General features: G+C 37.3%; 1 protein-coding gene and 1 pseudogene across 1 annotated transcript in view; both read right to left on the bottom strand.

Moving 5' to 3' along the window:
* IL1RAPL1 (interleukin 1 receptor accessory protein like 1) overlaps nt 1-21069 on the bottom strand; it is a 1419608-nt gene that overhangs the window by 720956 nt on the left and 677583 nt on the right. The window lies entirely within an intron of this gene.
* On the bottom strand, nt 7483-7580 carry LOC111767313 (U6 spliceosomal RNA; annotated as a pseudogene).

Below are 21069 nucleotides of genomic sequence, written 5' to 3'. Positions count from 1 at the left end.
TCTCCTCAAGGTAAACTCTGGACAAATGCTCAGACATGTATCATCTTTGGCGCCACTTTTGCCCTTTTATATTCAGCCTAAGGTCGATGATGTTTTCCTATTGCAGGTGAGATTTTCTCAACCAATCTACCTTTTAAATTGCCCGCTAAATATAAGCCTAATTGCTTTATGTCTAAACATTTCTAAATGTGATTCTCATTGACATCATAGATTCAATAAGATCTTGACACCCTTTTGTCACTCACCTAAGTGCTTGCCATTTGTCACATCTCCTATGACATATTTACCCCATAAAACTATAGCTTCCCCAGAAGTCCCTGATAAAGGTCCTACTTGATCTCACCTGGATTTTCGACCTGTCCTTTTTCTGGTCTTCTGACAGCATCCACCTACTATAATACTATACATATTAGGATACAGTTAAACCTCTCCCTGTTCTCAACTTCCTAACTGTAAAATGGGAATAATAACAACACCAACCTCATATGGTTGTTGGGCCGAATCGATGCTACTTTTGTGTGTAAAATGCTTGGATTGGTTCCTGCAACAAGTGAGCAGTAAATATATTATTTACAATTATTCTTATTATAGTATTGTTATGGTTAATCTTCTTATTCCAGGCTTGCTAACAAACTTCCACAGACATGTGTTTCATACCTTGCATTATCAGGCCTGCAGACTATTTTTATTTATTTTATTTAATCTGTCTTCTGTCTCCTTTTACCCCAGGCTTAACCCTTCCTGCCCATGATTCTTGTACTGCTGCATTGATGGAGGATGTTTTTATTCTGCTTGCTTAACTCACTACACATATAATATATAGTACCCAGAAAATATTTGAAATGATATTACTTGGTCATCTAACATGACTGACTATAATCATAAGGGCAATATTTTCCTCTTCATACAATTCATACACTTCTCTATTTCAGCTTGGTTTTATCCACTTTGAGAAATGTTGGGTAATAGTTCTTTCAGATATATTGGTTCATTTTCTAGTCATTTCCCTGAGAGGTCAACTCTCTCAGATGATACATGATGAAGGACGTTATTTTGAAAATTACTTATGATTTTAGTAACAGAAAATATAGTTTATTTTCAGTGATCACATTTTATTTTAACTTGAAATGCTATAGCACATGAGAAAGTATTTACCAGATCGATAGAGAATTGCATTATATCAAATTTAAAAGTTTGTAAAATGACATAAAAGAGGAAGCTGATATAAAGAGAAAATCAATACCCTAAGTGAAGCAAGTTTCATTTGGTAAATGAATAATTTAATATTAGCTTTTTATTAAAAGATCACTGGATTTGTCCACTTCAATCTTGGGATTGAAATAAAAACATCCTTCTGTGTAAGGTAAGTCATGAAAGTTTCAGTATGGGAAGAGACAATTTGAAAATGACATAAGATTTTATCATCAACAACTTTATATAAAACTAGATGGAATTACACATTGTTTCAAGTGTGGGAATTTCTTTAATAAATACTGAAGAACCAAAACCAGAAAAAGGCATGTTTGGTTGCTTTTCAAGACTTTTTTTTCAATTCCATTTCAACTCCCCTAAATAATTTGTATGCTTGCTTGCCTGCTTATTATTTATTCATTTACTTAACCATATGAAATTTTGATTTCCCTTTATGCCCTAATAGGAAACTCAGAGAGAAATCTCGTGCTCAACTGCGGAAACCATATGAACTCTCTTCTGCATTAATTTTGCTTCTTTCTCTTTTCCATAGTATACACTTGATGATATATTTTAACCACCATAGTATATACATGTTGTTAAAAAAAATTCCCAAACCTTTTGAGAGTCACTGAAGCCCCTCTTGATATGTTCTACTCCCACTTTACCTCTGTTATCTTCTACTATTTTTCCCCGACTTCTATCACTACTTGATGTTTCTTAAACACAGAAACATGCTTTCACTTCAGGGCCTTTGCATTTGCTATGTGCTTCCTATAATTTTCTTTTCTTTATGTGGCTGCTTACCTTGTCCCTTCCCTTCCTTTAGATTATCTCAAAAGTCAATTTATCACAGAAGTCATCTCTGACCATCGACCATCTTATAAGACAACATATAATCTATGTCTATGTAAATATAATAAATGAATATAGATATATACTATATATACTATAATCATATCTGCCCCACCTCCCCACATACATCCAGTACTTTTATGCACTATTTATTAATTTCCTTATTACTTATTTCACTTATTACTTATTCACATTACTTATTTCTCTTATTACTACCTGAACTACAAGTTCCATTAGAGTTAGAACTGTCTTTTGTGTTTGTTTGTTGATTCCTTGGCTATGCTCTGTTAGCACTGCTTAGACAATGCCTGGAAGAGAGATGGTATTCACTAAATATTCATTGAGTATAAGAATGACTAAATGGTTAAATAAGAGATACAGATTCGACACAAATAAATTCTATACATTGATTTGCTGTTTTAGGAGAAAACAATGTAAATTCAAAAAAGAGCCAATGTTCTAATGCTTTGTCTTTCAGAATGCAAATTCATATCAACGTAGTTGCAAAACAGAGGTTATAAAATCCAATTTAATTTTGTCTCCTTTCCATTTCAGACTAATTTAAATTCCTTCTCTCTTTCACTTTCCTGAAATTTGAAGCATTCCAGAAAAGAAATGATCTAAAATAAATGTTTCCGGATTTAGAATTAGCACAGTTGTTAAGAAAAATAATGCATTTCTTACAAGTGTGATTGTATTGAGGTGGCTCAAACCAAACCAAATGCCAGGTAAAATGAAGTGATTCTCATTAAAAAGGCTTGTTCTGTCTGATAGGGGATTTCAGAGTCCTAAGACGCTTTAATAACATTATCTGTTATAGGAGATAAGGCAAACAAGAGTTGATTAAACTTCTAGACAACAGCCAAAATACCATTGTCCACACAAATAGATGTTGACTTGAAGATATTAGAGAAGCCCCTGGTCTTATCTGAACACTCTGCTTTTTCCTTGGGGAAAGTTTCTTATTTTAAATGATATCATGAAAGGAAATAAAAAATATAACTTTACAGATCATGCAACAAAAGAATGAAAAAATAGTGTTTGAGACCTTCAGTGAAATGGCAAGGGCCTCTGGAGTAAACTGAGGACAAATCATTCTCTATTTTGGGATCCAAATGCCATCAGGGAATGAAAAGCCTCAATGGCCTTTCAATACTCAGTACACTGCCCCTCTGAAATCGTATCTACAAGTCATATTCTAAGAGTTGAATGCTTTCTTCTTTTTGCCAAACGGTGGGACCCACAGATTAATGCGCCTCTTAATCTTATGAAAATTCATTACCTTGAACATTACCAGGAGGCTTATCACTTATCTTTAATTATTTACCTGAACTTTTTCCCTCATTGTTCCTATTTCTCTATTGTGGTTTCCCTTTATGGCCCCTTTAGGGCACGGTGACATGGTAAATGTAAGTGGTGAAAGTGGTCATGAAATGAAGTCCAGTGAAAGAGAAGAATGCAATATTCCTAGTAAACTGGACATGGGTTAGGGAACATCAAAGAAAAAAATTCGATCTGCAGTTATTATGCATAGCTAGAGTCTACACATCTAAGTTATGTCACTGGTCATGGTGTTTTATATGAAAAAAAATTCACTTTAACACCTCGAGGAAAGAGATGTTATATTAAATGATGTGGAAAATTTCCTATACAACATCTGACATTAGAACATAGGAAAATATTTTGAGGTAAATTATGCAACAAATGGAGATTGCTTTTCCTTTATATCTATGCCTCTTCCTTATTTCACTGTTTTGGCATTTGGTACCTTAAGTTATACATACTTTTCGAAAATGTCACTCAGCATTAATGAGGAAAATTAGGCCATCAGGGCCTTCTAATTATAACTAAAATGTTCTCTCATATTCATATAAGATTTTGACTTGTTATCCACTCTTTTCATACTCTAAAACCCATTTTCACTGCTGTTATCTTTAATTGCTATAAGAAATACATATTTTGATCTTCATTGTTCTCAATACAGGATGTGACTATGATTCATATACTGCTGAATAATTGAAAAATGGTAAAATAACTGAGATGCCAGTATAAAATTTTTTAAAAAGGTAACATAGCATGCTGTCAATGTTAATGGGATGTAAACGAGATACAGTAATGGATTATTGCATTTCTGGGTCACAACATCCTCTCCATAACCATTTAAGAATATTAATCAGGCAAAAACTATCAAATGATCTCAGTTCGATGTCAAAATATCTGTGAAAGTTTTTCTTCCTCCTGTATCGTGTTCATGATCAGAGATCCCTAACACAACAAGGGTATTTCTAGTCAAATGCAGAATTTTTTTCCCTCAGACAGAATGTATTCTTTAAATTCATATTTTCCTCTAATCACTTTAGTTTTTAATTATTTTGTAAGCCATAAAATAAAATATAAAATGTAAAATATATGAAAGCATATATATTGAAAAGTAAATATTCGTCCCACTTCAATCTCCCCACGCAACCAGTTTCCCTTCCTAGAGGCAACCTCTTTAATCAATTTCTAGTATAAACAGGCCAGAAATATTCTATGACTCCCATGGTGTGTGTGTGTGTGTGTGTGTGTGTGTGTGTGTGTGAATCTATGCACGCACACATCTTCTTTCCCCCCAGGCATCAACATTCTATACCAATTGTTCCTCAACTTTATTTTTTAATTTAACAAAATCTGTTTTAAGAGCTTTCCATCCTCATATACATAGAATTTGCTTTGTCTTTTTCAGAGCTAAATGAGTATCCATAAAACAAGTAATAATTTTCTTGACCAGTCCTCTGTTAATCGTTAAGTCCTCTATTGACAAATATTTAAGTAATTCTGAGCTTAAGAAATTCTAAAAATGTCTGTATAGGTGTGTGAGTGTGTGTGTGTGTGTGTGTGCGTGTAATCTGACATTGCACACTTGGAGGTGCCGGGAATTGAACCTATAACCTCGCACATGGGAAGCAGGCGCTCAACCACTTGAGTTACACCTGTTCCCTATACATTGATTGTTAAAGGCCTTTTGCACAAGTTCACATTCCTGAAAAAGGGAAGAGATGTTAACCACTCTGATTCTCTACTTGTATCTACACCAAAGCACCAGCAGGACACAATAACTCGTATTCAAAAGTACCATGAAGAATCAATAACAGAGAAGAGGGACTTATATTTCAGATATTCTATATACTGATGCATGAAGTTTGTCTTTGAAGAATTCCATGGGGGCTGTGATGGTATGAAGCCATATGCACCCCAGAAAAATCATGTTCTTAAAGCTAATCCATTCTTGTGGGTGTAAATCAATTTTTGGTAGGAACCTTTGATTAGGTTACTTCAGTGCAGGGCATTATGATAATGTTACTTCAATTAAGGCACTGCCCAGGATGGGTATTAGTCCTCTTACTGGAGTCCTTTATAAGAAATTGAATACTGAAAGAGAGGGAGAAAGCCACAGAAGCCTGAAGCTGGGGGCAAAGAAATCCGGAAGAGAAGAAGAGACCAGTGGACACCGCCACGTGCCTTGTCATGTGACAGGAGTCCGGGATTGTGGGCAGCCAGTCTTCTGGGAGAAAGCATCACAGGATAATACCTTAATTTACATTTTCATGACCTCTGAACTGTAAGTTTATAAGCTATTAAATCCCCATTGTGAAAGCCAACCGAGTTCTGCTACATTGCCTATGACAGCTTTAGCAAGCTAAAACCAGGAGCTCAAATGTAAATAAAGGTATTCTTATTATGATATCTGAGTATTGCCAGGTTCATTCATCTGCTAAAGATGTAAGCTCCAGGGTTTAAAGGAACCTTAGTAATTGAAACACTCTGGTAACTCAGTCTCCATGGAATCTGGACAAGTGAATTTTTATTGTTTGCATACATGTAGTGAATGGAAACACATATGCCTTGATATACAAAGCGTGAATGCAATGGCATATCAAATGCAAAAATAACCATTATTCAATATTTGAAACATTTGAAAACGTTTATTTACTGTCTGTTAAACCTTGACTTCTGAAATGTTATGCCAGTTTTGGTTTAGGGAATGGAAAAACGAGGGCCTTAATCTTTAAAAGGCATAATATAAAAATCTTCTTTAAACCATTTCTGAGCCGAATACACCGGATGGAGTAATTCTCCCATCAAAATGCTATTAACATCAAAAGAAAGTCACTTTGATGAATTTAAAAATGCCAAGAACCAATGTCTTTTCTTTTCTAAATAGTTACTCTGTTTAAGTGCTTTAAGATCCAGCTGAGGATCTAAACGGCTCTAGGTAAAATTGCTTCCTAATTTATTTCGATTTCTGTGTCAAAGATTCACCAGACAGATCCCTGAGATGTAATTCAGGGCAAAGTCACTCTTGCATTGGTTTCTATGGCAGCCAGTTGCAAAAATTTTAATGCCGCTATCAACTTTCTATTCCAGTGTTGACTGCAAGCATCATCTTCAGGAAGAATGTATGTGCTCTGACAAGTCTCTATCTGAATATAATAATACATATACAATTACACCCTTAAGCTGTGATTCACCAAAACACCAGAAACAAATAGATAACGGGGATGAGCAGGGAATTACACAATGTTTATGACAGAGAAAGAGAGCTAGAGAGAGAGAGAGAGACAGCTGATCTCATTATTCAAGACCCTTTCAAAGGGGGGGATGCAAACCTGCTCTTGCCCAGAGTGGCCCTCAGTATGTAGAAAAAGCTGAAACCACATTATTTGGTGAAAGGAGAGAGGCACAGTCTAGTTCCAAAATAAGTGATTTAATCAGAGGAGGTGCCAGGTCCCAGAAAGAACCGACCTTCAGAGGCTGATGACAAGCAACTGTTGAAGAAATGGAAAACAAAGTGGACAAGCAGCAAGAAAGGAAAAGAAATAATCATTATCACTGAAGGTAGATGATATATTTAGAAAGTGAGTTACATTCTCTCTTTCTATTCATTCCATCACCCAGACTCCTAAAATACTTTGCAATATTCTGGTCTGAAAATTAATTGGTGAACAGAGACTAAACACTAAAGGCTGGAGGTGAACTCCAGGATTTCTTCTCACAACCATGGGTGAAGAGATGATGAAAACCCAGGTACTTGTTGTATCTGGGCAAAATGAGACCAAGAGGGATGCTGGCCAAGCACTGAGGAGCAACAGGTGCCCAGCTGTTCCTGGAGAAGAGTGCTGCTTTTTCCTTGGGACTGGGTAATTAGATTCACAACAGAATGGTAGAAATGAAATGGGATTTTTCACACATTGCCCTTTCATTTTGAATGACAACTCTAGCACTTCCTTTGTGATCACAGGTAAGTTGTTGCCTACTCAAGTCTTAGTTTTTTCATCTATAAAATGGAGAAACAAGACTTGCGTTAGTTTTGTGAAAATTAAATGAGATAATACGTGCAAGGAACCCAGCACAAAGCCCAGCTCATGTTAAATAAGCAATATCTAATCATTGTTGATATTGCTGCTACATATTATACTTCATCATCCTTGTGCAGGGACCATGCTAATCTTCTCTGTGTCACTCCAATTTGGGTATATGTGCCTCAGAAGCAAGCAAAGTTGCAACTAATTATACTTTGAATGATACTATGTTATCATGCAACTTATCATTTTGAATTTTATTATGTGCTGTAGCCCCAAAACAGTTTGTAAACTCATACATATGGCATATGTTCAGTCACTACATGTTGGGTAAATGAGCCTCAGGTTAGAAAGAAAAGTCACATGCCTGTGTTAAAGATCCAAGTAACAAAGGGGTTGAGTTCACATAACTGTAATCATGAAAGAATGCAGTTCCAAACTGTAGTTAAAATGCTTCTGATGGCATTTAAGTTTAGAAGCATTATAGAGTATTTGAGAACATGGGGTCAGAAGTCAAACCGTCTGCATTCAAATCTCATCTTTACCATTTACAAAGAGTTTTAACATGGGGATAAGCCCCTCCTGGAAAATAGGAGTAGAAATAATACTATGCTATAGGGTTTGGGGGGGAAATAAATGAGTTAAGAAACCACACAAGTTAAGTATCAAGAATAAATCCTTGCCACATACTAAGTAAGCACCTTTTGAATATCAGCTTTCATTAAAATAAGTGACTGATTTGAATACTGTAGGAGTTTGATATTATTTATGGATTCCAAAAAAAAGATATTTGATTAGATGTGTAAACTGGTCTGTTCCTCTGGGTGTGAGATCCTTTGATGGTATTAGATTCAGCTGAGATGCCTTGATTAAATTATGTTAAGATTAGGGCTTTGATTCTACCATGTCATTAGGGTGACTCAGTTTGAATCCCCACCCCCTTGTGGGCTATATAGACAGATGCTCAGTCAAGGAGACACACAGAAGGAGATGCACAGAAGAAGATACAGAGGAATAGAGAGAGCTCCGCAGACAAGGAGGAGGAGAGGACATTGATCCTGATGCCCCCCGGGAAGAGAGATGAGCCATTAGCCTGATAGATTACAGCTGACCTTGTGAAGAGACCACAGCAGGTGAGACTGGTGGGAAAAAAAAAAAACAACAAAAAAAAAAACCGAGCCTTCCAGGCTACAAGTGAAATGGGAAGGAGCTGGGACCACAGAGCCTTAAGAGGAAAAGAGGAAGGTTGAAAACTCACAGACATCGCCCAACATCTTGCGTCAACATGTGGCAACAGAGTTTGGGTGAGAAAATACCTCTTATGGTACCTTCAGTTAGACTCTTTAGGGCCTTGTAACTATAAGCTTTTTACCTCAAATACATACCATTTATAAAAGCCAATAGATTTCTGGTACTTTGCATCAGAAACCCTTTTGGCTGACTAATACAAACACTATATTTAGGCAAAAACTCTATAATAACTATTTATAATAATATAAAATTCAAGTATGAACATTTGGCATGGGTCATATTAGGTCCAATTTCATTCTCGGTTCTGTAACTTGCTGCATGACCCTGGGTGAATCATGGCACCTCTCTGTCTGCATATCCTCACCAGTTAAATGTGGTGTAGGATAGTGTCTGTGGTCTAGCCTATCTCTACCATAACATTCTCAAATTTTTCCTGGATCTTGTGGGATCATTTATCTTCCCCTGGGATTGCAGATTCAATTCTACAAAAAAAGCCAATTGGAAAGAAATCTAACATAAAGAATTTCACTATGCTGTCAACTTTCTAGTATCAAGTCTATTCCATACACAGTAGGGAGGAACTATAGGGAAACATCCTGGTGCTATTTTGACACCCCTGCACATTGCCCATTGTCATTGGAATTTAACTTGGAAAATGGCAAAACAGCAAGGAGATGAGCAAGAGTCCCTTTCAGCTCACAAAAGTTCAGTGAGCTCTGTTTCCCATACTAGTAGATCAAGATTTTTGTCTTATCACAGCTACTTCTTAAATTTCCTTTTTATTTATTTTTTTGTCCCTTCTTCTATGAACTTTTTTTTGTCCCTTCTTCTATGAACCACCAGAGATGATATGAAGCACGTGATGGCCATGCAAGACTGGGAATATGGCACAACATAACAGGAGCTATGATGAGACAGGACTTCAACGATAATTCCCCCTAACTCATTTTTTTAAAATGAGGCAAAAGACGTTGTTTAATTAGTTCAAAGGGACAAGATATTGAGAGCCAGGACTAGAAATGAGGTCTTTTATATCCTAATCTAACATTTTCCCCACTGTATCATGGTCAAGAAATACTCAGTTCAGCTCAGATTGGAGTTCCTTATATCCAATTTTATCTCATTCAATGTCAATACACAGTTTGTTGGCCTCAAGCATATAGCCCTTAATCTTTTGACTCTTTTGGTCCTTATTTCCATCAAAACTACCACAACTCTTTGTGTGTGTGTGTGTTTGTGTGTGTGTGAATAAATCCTGTATTTTATTTTTATAATATATATATATTTTAAAGATACTTAGATTACATAAATGTTACTTAAAAAATAAAGGGGATTTCCATATGCCCTGCTCCCTCATCCTCCCATATTTTCCCACATCAATAACATCCTTCGATAGTGTGGTATATTCATTACAATTGATGAACACCTCCTGCAGTATTGAGACTAAGCACGGATTATAGTTTACATTGTAGTTTACACTCTCTTCCACCCAATACTGTAGGTTAAGTGAAGATATACAAGGCCCTTATCTGTCTTTGCAGTGTAATTCAGGACAATCCCAAGTCCTGAAAATGCCTCCATATTATATCTGTTCTCTCTCTCAGCCCTCAGAATTTCTAGTGGTCACTTGCCTCCCTGTCAATGATATAATTTCTTCCGTTTGCAAGAGTCAAAGTCAAAATAAGTCTGTAGATGCATACCACAACTCTTCACTCCAAAAGGTTCCCTGCCCTACAACAAAAAGGTTGACAGGGTACTTACTCCATGAAGCAATGGCAAATGCCAAATGCCAAATGACAGAAACATTAAGAATGAGAGTGATTATTGAGAGCTTACTCTTAGTCCCTCAATTTAGAAATTTATCATAGGAAGTTAAAATAGTAACATTTGACAGAATATAAAAAATGTTTTTGTCAATTGTGGAAAATAGTGTCAGATTGGTGACACCAAATGATTGGTGGCTCACATGAAAAATTATGGGGACTTTAGTAAATTTTTTGCATTCTCCTTTATGAATCTGGAGTTACATTCTGGAATTTTGCTTTATGAATTAGTGTCAGAGATCATGACCCTTGGTTGAGAAAATTCCATGATCTTCTATTCAATTTTCATAAGGCATATATGCATTCATTTGCACAAACAGTTTCTGATCTTCAAATTGATTCCAAGAACATCCTCAATAAATCAGGTTGGTTTCCTTTCATTCTATAGGTACATACATAGTGGCAAAATTGAAAACAGGAAATTACATTATCTATTTTACTGATGCCTGATTTTGTGGGCAAAATTGACTAAAAATATATTTACATGTCTACATATGACTGTATGGTGGGCAGAATAAAGGCCCCTCAAAGACATCCACTCCTAATCCCCAGAATATGTTAGGTTTCATGGCAAAGGGGAATTAAGGTTGAGGATGGAATCAACATTGCTAAACAGTAGACCTTAAAATAGGAAAATTATCCTGCATCATCCTGATGGTCCCGAAGGAATCACAAATTCCTTAAAATTGGAAAAGGGAAGCAGAAGGACAGAATCAGAGAGGGAGATGTCACTATGGAAGATGGTTAGAATGATGCAATATTGCTGGCTTTGAAGATGGTGAAAGGGGGTCATGAGCAAAGCAATGTGGCATTAGTCAAAAACTGAATGTGGATGTGATTTTTCAAGGTTTTTGTGTATTTTAAAAATGTGATGCAATTTTGTTATAACAATTCTCCATCACATAAGAAAGCAGGACCAAAGGCAAAAATGGTAACATTCCACATGACGTCACTAAGATTAGACTATCCAAGATAAACTCTCCGTAGATCAATGTAAATGAGTCAGACTACATAATGAAACACAGAACATGAAGAAAAACGTTTTACTGTCCATACTTCCATTTTTCTAAGAGTGGAAGGCATACAAAGTATATAAATTTATAAGTTACAGGATGACATCTTCTTGAACGAAAGCTCTGTAAAGTGAGAGATCGATTGTAAGAGTTTATCATCAGAGATCTTAAAATCCTCCATAAATTTATTATAAGTGATACTAATCCTGGAAATATTAAGAGGTCATTGATAAAGAGGGGATCATCCATTTCTTGTTTTCAAAATGAAGTTCATGTCCTCACAAAACTCTAATAGTGAAGACAGCCACATTCACCTCTGACTTCCTGGACATTTTGTTCTCCAGGTTGCACATGCTCATATTTAGCCCCTCCAGTTGACAATTTGCCCGCTAAGTTGTCTTAGTCTGCCAAAGGGCTGCCAATGCAAAGTACCAGGAATCTGTGTTGGCTTTTATAAAGAGGATTTATTTGGGGTAAAAGCTTACAGCTCCAAGCCTGTGAAAAGTCCAACTCAAGGCACCATCAGAGATGCTTTGTCACCAAAGTCAGCTACTGTTGATCCAGGCATGTTGCCACGTGGTGAAGCAAGATGGCTACTTATCTCTGCCCAGGTTTCTCCTCCCCTTCTGGGCCCAACCCTTCCTCTTGAGCTCCTTGGGTCCAGCCTCTTGAGACTTCATGCTTAAGTGATCCTGGAGACCTCGCTCTGCTGGCTTAGGGCTTTGTTCTTTCCAGGTGTCCTCTATCAGTCTCGGCTGTTCTGCTGTCTTCCCAATCTCAGCTGTAAGCTATCAGGCAAATGGCTCATCTCTCCTGGGGGCCTCATCACATGGCAGGATCAAAAATGACAGGGCTCTCTCTTCCTGTGTCTGCCTGTCTTTGTGAGTCAATTTTTCTCAGACCCAGCAAGGGAGTGGGGACTCCACCTGAGTCAGGACTTACTGAAGTCGAAAAAGTCCTAAAGCAATCTTCATGGGTAATCTACTCAAAGGCCCTCAGCTGAATTTAATGCAATCAAAGCGTATCACGCCCAGAGGAATAGATTAATTTACAAACATAATCTTTGTCTTTCTGGGGATTGAAAAAATAATCTCATACTGCCACATATGACTACTGCTTACTACAGGTAGGCTGATGAAGAACAATTATGAATCACTGAAGATATCACTAAAATGATGTATCTTCCCTCCCAAACATAATGGAGACCCAAACTGCATCTCAGGGATGCATATTGGCTAAAAAGTTGGAACAAGTTGATAAAAGAAAAAGTACATGCAAGTGGCTTTGTTACATAGGCTGAGAAGGTGTCTCCCAGATTCATGTGTGATTGAGAAAACAGTCATATAAGAATTGGCTTAAGAAATGGCATATGAAAAGAAATTACACAATTGTGAGTTGAGGGAAAGCAATGGCAGACAATGACAAAAGTGTGTGCTGATGGGACACTAGGTTAAAGGTCTGTGGAGCCAAAATGATAATAATTAATAGATGGGGAAGGAAGAACAAATAGAAAGTCTGGAGAATATGATTAAATTTATTGAAAACACTCCATGATCTAAAACTGTCGACCAAAATCACCTGCTTTCATTTTGGGAACAGCCGGCACATAGTCCAACAATTCCAGGTGATATTTAGATAGCCAGATAATCTAACTTCTCCCACATGTGAGGAAACATTAGGAGTGTGGAAAGAAGGGCCATTTATAAATGCTATAATCATCATTCAGCTTGAGAATAACAGAAGCAGGTGTGTAGGTCTTTCTCTAATACTCTTGAGCAATAGGGATCTACTGTGCTGAGAAAACACAGCTTGCTGCCAAATCTGGTGTATCGCGTTTTCACACTCTTTTCCGTTCTCAACAATAAGGAAGGCGTCACATCATAGCAATTGAGTTCATTCAGCTGTTTTCATATTGTCTCCTCCACAGTCTCCCCTTAAATTTCTATTGTGCCAACACACAGAGAAATGAATGATTACATTCTTGCTCCAGTCTGTCGATGAACCTTGCAATCAAATTATTCTACACAATTAAAAAATGTATGAATATTTTCTTCTTTAGTAAAACCTCTCTACACACCCTTCCTACCGCCACTCTCATCTCTTCCTACCGCCACTCTCATCTCTTCCTACCCTACCCCCCTTGGGAGTTTCTCTACTGTTTATTTAGAAAACCCAGAGCTCAATCCAATCCACTTACCATATATGCTATAGTAAAGAAAAGCTTCCCATTGCCATTCTAACACATTTGTTCCATAACAACGAACAACCTCAGATCATGAACAAAGAGGTGATGGCTATAAAGATGATGTACAGCTGCAAATGTGATGGTCCCCAAGTAAGTACCTATCACTGCTTCTAGAAGTTACTATATTGAAACTATTTTTAAATGGGTAACATGCAACTCAAAGTCACACAATATACACTAGTAAACCTAGTCACCGTTCTGTGTTTTTGAGGATGTGCCATGTGCAAAGCACCCCAATTTAGAAATGCATGCAAACTGGAGTCCCAATTTGACATATCAAGGTATACTCAGATCGAAGCTTCCGCCATTTCATAGCTGAGAACACTAAATATGCAGGCAGCTGTTTAATGAGTGGGTGCTGTATCTAATTAATTTTCTTTCCCTTTAGCAAAGCCTAGGGTGTCTACAAACCTATTTTAAGTGCAAGAGGAATGAGTACTTCTCTGCCAGACTGACAGGACTCTATCTGGTATGGCTACTGGTGGTTTATTAAATAAGCAGCAATTCTAAATTACGTTATGCTAGTTTTGACAGTTTCTGCAGCCTGACATTTTCATTTGCTCAGTTTCTTGGAACAACCCATCATGCAGATATATTACTTGTTGGAACCTCATAAAAACCCAGTTTTTCTCTGAGCTGTGAGCATGAATTTCTAATGAACTTGGCTCTAGGTGAAAGGCAAGTTCTCAACCACTACTGCAAGGGATAGTTTTATTTTACTGAACACCGATTTAACAATGTTAGTGCAATACAGACGTCCTTATTTCTAATGCTAGATATATAAGCTACTGCAACAGTTGTGTGTATGGAGAAAAAGGACAAATACCTGCATAGTGCTGGATTTGTGCAGCTTAAACACACACAGTTTATCATTTTGGTGCACTTCAGGGACAGCACAAGATAGTCATCCTAAACACCCACACAGAGTTTGACCACCTGGTAAAAGATTTCAGTGCGTGGTCAATCCCCCAATTCAACATAGAGCATGATGGGCGGTAGGCTTGGCCCAGTGGTTAGGGAGTCAGTCTACCACATGGGAGGTCCGCAGTTCAAACCCCCGGCCTCTTTGACCTGTGTGGAGCTGGCCCACGTGCAGTGCTTATGCGTGCAAGGAGTGCCGTGCCACGCAAGGGTGTCCCCCCACACAGGGGAGCCCCACGCGCAAGGAGTGCCTTCCGTAAGGAGAGCCGCCCAGCGCGAAAGAAAGTGCAGCCTGCCCAGAAGGAAGCCGCAGCAAATAGATACAGAGAACAGACAACCCGGGAGAGGAGAAAAATAAATAAATCTTAAAAAAAAATACCATAGAGCATGACTTCAGTAATATTGACCATATCATTGTTCCATAAGGCCACAGAGAAGTTATTCACTTTTAAGTCTGCAAGCTAATGTAGCATTTGAATTACTTGAAAGAGGGACTATATCTGCAAATGTAGTTGTAGTTCAATAAAGCCTTCTGATTATTTTTCTCTGATGAAATGTTGGCGTGTCTCCACAGAGAAGCACATTTTATTAAAACATAGCAACCCAAACACTTGGAAAATTTGGTAGAGAAATGATCTTTAAACTGATGTATCTGGTCATTTGGTACTGCCGAAACACATCTATAGAGTTAAGAAAACTCGCTGCTCAACATTATGTTCCATGAGGCATCAGGGATGATTCGCCAATTGACTTTAAATGGAAGTTGGTAAAAAGCAGCTGACTATAGCATAGATTGAGCTAAACCCCCAGGAGGTAATAGAGTGCCAGTTTCAATATCAACGTTAGTTCATTAAATCATAGGCTGCCTACACATGTACTTTCTTATGCTACAATGCTTGGGATGTTTTCATTAAATGGGTGATAAAAGAATTGCTCTATTTGCCTTTTTACGCATTGCACCCATGATCTTCTCAATGGCAAGGAATGGAACACATTTTACAGGATTTTTAAAGTTGCTTTATTATTGATATTGCTGTATCGATTTATCTTACTCAAGTTGTTAATTCTCGCCATTGAAACACTCACACAAATGGCACCTGTATAGTGCTTTTTACATATACAGTAACTCTGAATTATACGTATACATTTACTAATACTCTCCTTTTTTCCAGAAAGAATTTAGGTGCCTTACTTAAATATAGCAGGAAAATATAAATTATAAATTGGGAAGTCCCAAAAGGTAAAACAAGGTTAGAGATATAGACCAAGATTTAGAGTAAAGCAAGTACAGATTGATTCAATTTGCAACTAATTGAAAGAGCCTGGTTGGATGGACCAAAGGAAAAAAAAAATTGGAAAATGGGGAAAAAATACATGAATTTTTCAGGAGCGACACAACTATTTACAATATTAGGACAAGAATTTTCTGGGAGACTTAATGTTATAAAAAACATCTAACATGTCATCCTTACAGAAAGTGGCCTCAATGACAAATTTTAGCTGTTGTTCTATATAGTTGGTTTACAGAGGCAGGAAGTCAAGAAAAACTTGTTAGATCTGTAGTAAAATTATCCCCATTCCACAGATAACCAAACTGAAGCTGCAAAGAAACTTGTTCAAGTTCATATAGCAGAGAAGCGGTAGAGCCTGAAACTGAACCAGCACTTGTGCATTTATTCTTCATCACGCTGCTAAGGCACGTACTTCCTTATGCTACATAAAGCTGCTTCCCATAGCTTGGGAACAGGAGGGAAATGTTGACTATAGAGAGACTTAAATATTACCATCATAACTAACATTTATTGATCGATTGCCTGGGCGAGGCGTTGGCAAAATCCGCTAAATGCATTGTTTTATATCATCTTAAAACAGTATTGAGTGGTAGGAATTATTCACATTTTATAAATGAGAAGACAGGTTTAGTAAGGTCATACAACTTCTAAGAGCTCACAAAGCTAGGAAGGATTTTTAAGGCTGGAAGGTGAACCCAAAAATTTTGATGCTGAAATCCATATGTGTAAGTACTTTATTATACAGCCTTCCTATTTTTATATCAAGAGGATGTCTCTTTTTAAGTAAAAGGGGGCCACTAAAGGAATGTTTGTGTGCACCCGTCGGATTGATGCTACACAGTCAGTCAATATTTGTAACATGCATGCAATACGCTACTATTCTTCAAAGATACCATAAAATATTCTTCTAAGTTATACACAGTAGGTTAGCATTTATCTGGAGATACAGCTTTTAACAAGACAATGCTGCTACCTCGTTGAGCGGTTTTTAAGGAAGATAATCCTAGCTTTGGAAGTTAGGATTTCATGGAGTTGTAGGCTTTCAAGGAGATAAGAGAACTTAGTTGGAGGGGTATCATATTGATCGAAAGGAAAACATAATGAAAAACTATATCATTTATCTATTGCTGGGTGACAAATTACAGTGACTTAAAACAAGGTACATTTACACCTTCATAGTTTCTGTCTGGGCCTTGGCTTAGCTGGATCCCATCTGCTCCAGTTTTGCCCAAGGCTCCAATACGGCATGGGCTGGACCATATCCGTTTACAGAGCTTGGATCCTCTTTCAAGCTCTAGAGGGTGTTGGCAGAATTCAGACCTGTGTGATTGTAGGGCTGAGGTCCCTGGGGTCCTCCTGTTGTATCCTACTCTCAGCTCCTAGAGGCCACTTGCTGTCCACTGTTCCCTGGCCCTCTCATGGCCCTCTCACAGCACGGCTTCTTACTTCTTCAAGGCCAGAAGCAGAATGTGCTTCTTTAGAACGGGCCCAGGCCCTTTTGTAAGGGCTTCCTCCTGATTAGGCCAGGCCCACCTGGGATAATCTCCCTTTTGGTTCGCACAAAAAACAACTGATTCGGAACCCTTAATTACATCTGCAGAATTCCCATCATCTTTGCTGCACAACCACAACCTAATCGTGGAAGTGACATCCATCAACATTGAATTCACAGTCATATGCAGGTGTGTACCCTAGGGTGGGTGGGAACCTTGGGGTCCTTCTTACAATTCTGCCTACCACAGGATATGACCATATTATCCCCATTTTGCAGAGTATCCTGAATGAATGATGCCTGAGAAATTGTGGTCATAAGACCAAGAGGAAATAGGGGGCACAGAAATAGAAAGAAGGATGATTCCAGAGAACGTCAGTATTCTATTCTTGAGAGGACGTTAGAAGCCTTTTACTGAAAGAACGACACAAGAGTAGTCGGGGCAAAGATAGCTAATTTGATTTGGGGGCATGTTGAGGTGCTGGAGGAATATCAAGAAATGATGCCCAACAAGTGTTTGGAATCCTGGATACTGGAAGAGTTGGAGAGAATCAAAGAGCTGAGGGAGAAAATCTGGAAGTTCCTTCAATAGCAGACTCAGGTACATATGGATGAGGACCCCACTGCATATAAGGGAAGGAGAAATGACCGAGCATGAGAACTTGCTACAATGAAAGTTGTAATAGAAGAATACATTCAATTTATTTGAAACAGATAAACTTTTAAAATATTTCCTGTGTAATTTAGTGTACAGTCCACTAAAATTCCTATGTGGGCTGGGAAAATGAACATCCTGAGCATCAAAAGGCTTCTTTGCTCTATAACAGACAAACACTATCACACGAATGTCTCATCTTTATAGACTGTAAGCATACATGCATGAAATTCAGAGGGCGTTCATTTGATGAATGAATAGCTGATGGTTGTAAACGATTTGGTAGGGAGCATTATGTATATTTTTGTCAGTGCCTAATTAGCCCAATGCATTTGTTATATACTGTTAAAATAGCATATATAAAAAATGGGAATGCTCTTTAGACTGCGACTCCTTCCCATGGTGTCTGCCCTCTCTATTTGCAAAAACTAGTTTTAAGTCCTAAAATTCCTTTTGAATTTAAGTCCGAGACACTTTTAGAAGGAATTAACGTACATGTCTTCATTACCCATTTTTCTATATGTTCTTAAAACTAGATTGTTTTTCTTATGATGGCTCAATCATGTCATATATTCATCTCTGCATCCATGTTCCCTAACAGGATTTGAACTACAGTAAGTACAAACAACTATTTAGAAATTGACCTGAAATTATTTTTGAAACAAAAAGACAAAAAGGAAAATGAAAACTCCATCAAATTTAACATAAATATAAAACCAATTCTATAAACCTATATATTTTATATCTATACTTAGTTACATATATAATTAGAAATATTTTCTGATAAAACCCATAAGGCAAAAACCAACCTTAAGACAAAATGCAACAGGTCTATATGCTTATCCACTAGGTGTCTCCCTTACAACTCTAGTTTGTAATATTGTGGTTCCTCTACAGAAAGCTCAAAATTCACTCAAAATATACCATGCTCACTCTTAAAAGTTTGCATCGAATGCCATCCATAACAACACTGTTGAACCAAATAGAGGCAAACTCGGACCAGCTTAAGGTAAAACAGAGGACTCATGCCTTGCACACCTTTATTATTTAGTGAATGGTAGGGGTATAGTGTGGTTCCTGAATGTGAGCTAGTTAGACCCACTTGGAATGAGTCGCGTGAGCTAATTATTCACGATGCAGAGATTCTGGGTCTCCATCCCATATGTACTGTGTAAGAAATACCTGGAGTCAGGGAGAACAAGGACTCTTTTAACTTTATGCACAAAGTTTGAGAATAATGGTATAGAAATAATATACTTTATAAGACAAACTTAGTATTGACTATTCCTGTGAGGACTATGTATGCTTGATTACAAATACTTGCCTAATTCAATTAATACCTTTATTTTATTGCAACGACTTTTAAAAACATAGGCAAAAGATCTGTTAAGAGATTGAAATCACACAATCTTGGAGCTGTAAAAGATCTTAGAAATCATATATTTCATTGGTTCATAACCTTGGTGGGACATTAGAATAATCTGGTAAATTTTAAAAATAGGCCAGTGATTGTTGGCCAGGACAACTAACTAAAAGATGACGATGGACAACGCTCATCCCTAAAAAACAGAGACTCTACAACTGCAAGCAAGACAGTTCCACCATCAGCTCCGTGGAATCTAAGTCCCCTCTCAATCAGAAGCCAAGTGGGCATCACCATCCCAAAATCCTCAGATCGAGGAATGACCAAACATTAAGGGGGAAACGCAACTATGGACTAAAGTAGACTGATTATTCCAGCAATGGAAGAACTTGTAACATTGATATAAACAGAATGGTCACCATAGGTTCTGAGGCGGGGAGAAGGAAGGATAGGTATAAAACACAGGGCATTTGGGGGACAATGGAATTGATCTTCATGGCCTTGCAATGACAGATACAAGCCATTATACATTTTGTCAAAACCTATAAAATTCTGTGGTGCGTAGTGTAAACCATGATGTAAGCTGGAGCCCATGGTTAGCAGCAATGCTTCAAAATGTGTTCATCTATTGTTACAAACGTACCATGCTAATGAAAGATGCTGTTAATGAAGAGAGTAAGGGGGGAGGGCGAGGGACATGGGAATCTCCTACATTTACGAAGTAACATTTATGTAATCTGAAGCTTCTTTAAAAATAAACATAAATTTTAAAAAATAGACCAACGCCCTCGTCTCAGAAAGGAATCTAGGGATCCCTTTCTATAATTAGCCTGGGATGGGGTCAGTTATTGGTATATTTCAAAAAGCTCCCCAAGTGATTTTAATGTGCAAAAAGGGTTGACAATCATTGATGTAGACAAGCTCCTCAGTTTATACATAAAAGAACTGAGACCACAAAAAAGTTAAACAACTTGCCAAAAATCATACACGGTATTAGCAAAGTTAAGACTAGAATCCAGATCTTCTGACTTACAAGCCACTCCTCTTTCCAAAATAATTTTATATTCAGAAAAGAATGGAATCAATTGTATATCTAAAAGATGCTGTAAGTGTGAAAATACTACTTTCAGAATGAGAATGCATTCAAATATTTTAAAAGACATTGCATATATCAAATGTAATATGATAAAAAATGTATTGCTCTATCACCCTTTCTTTAAGAAGGAAATTTAAACGAAAGCCTTAAGGATTCAGAACAGATAATGTGAAGGCAATCTGCTTAATACAAAACAGTTGTCAGTGGCTCTTGATAATGCATGAAATAGAAAGAAGGAGTCCACTAGGCTTAAATAAGGCAAAGACTAAAAATAAAAGACCACACCCAATATCAAGCAAAAGCACACAGAGGATAAGTGCTATCCTTTACTGAAACCAATGCAAATTCGTTATAAAATTAGATAAACGACCTAGAGAAAAAAACTCAAAGACTGCAGGAAAGAGACACAAGAGCAACCGACAGAAATCACAAGGCTTTGTTGCAAATAAAATCAAGTTTATGGTTTCATTCAGCCTTTAATTTGCCAAAATGTTCCAAACAAAACCAATATACAAGCTTCAGCAAACTCA

This window comes from Dasypus novemcinctus, chromosome X, assembly GCF_030445035.2.
Source record: "Dasypus novemcinctus isolate mDasNov1 chromosome X, mDasNov1.1.hap2, whole genome shotgun sequence".
NCBI classification, from domain to species: Eukaryota; Metazoa; Chordata; class Mammalia; order Cingulata; family Dasypodidae; genus Dasypus; species Dasypus novemcinctus.
Note: the sequence above shows the minus strand (reverse complement) of the source record. Positions and strands in the feature narration are given on the sequence as shown.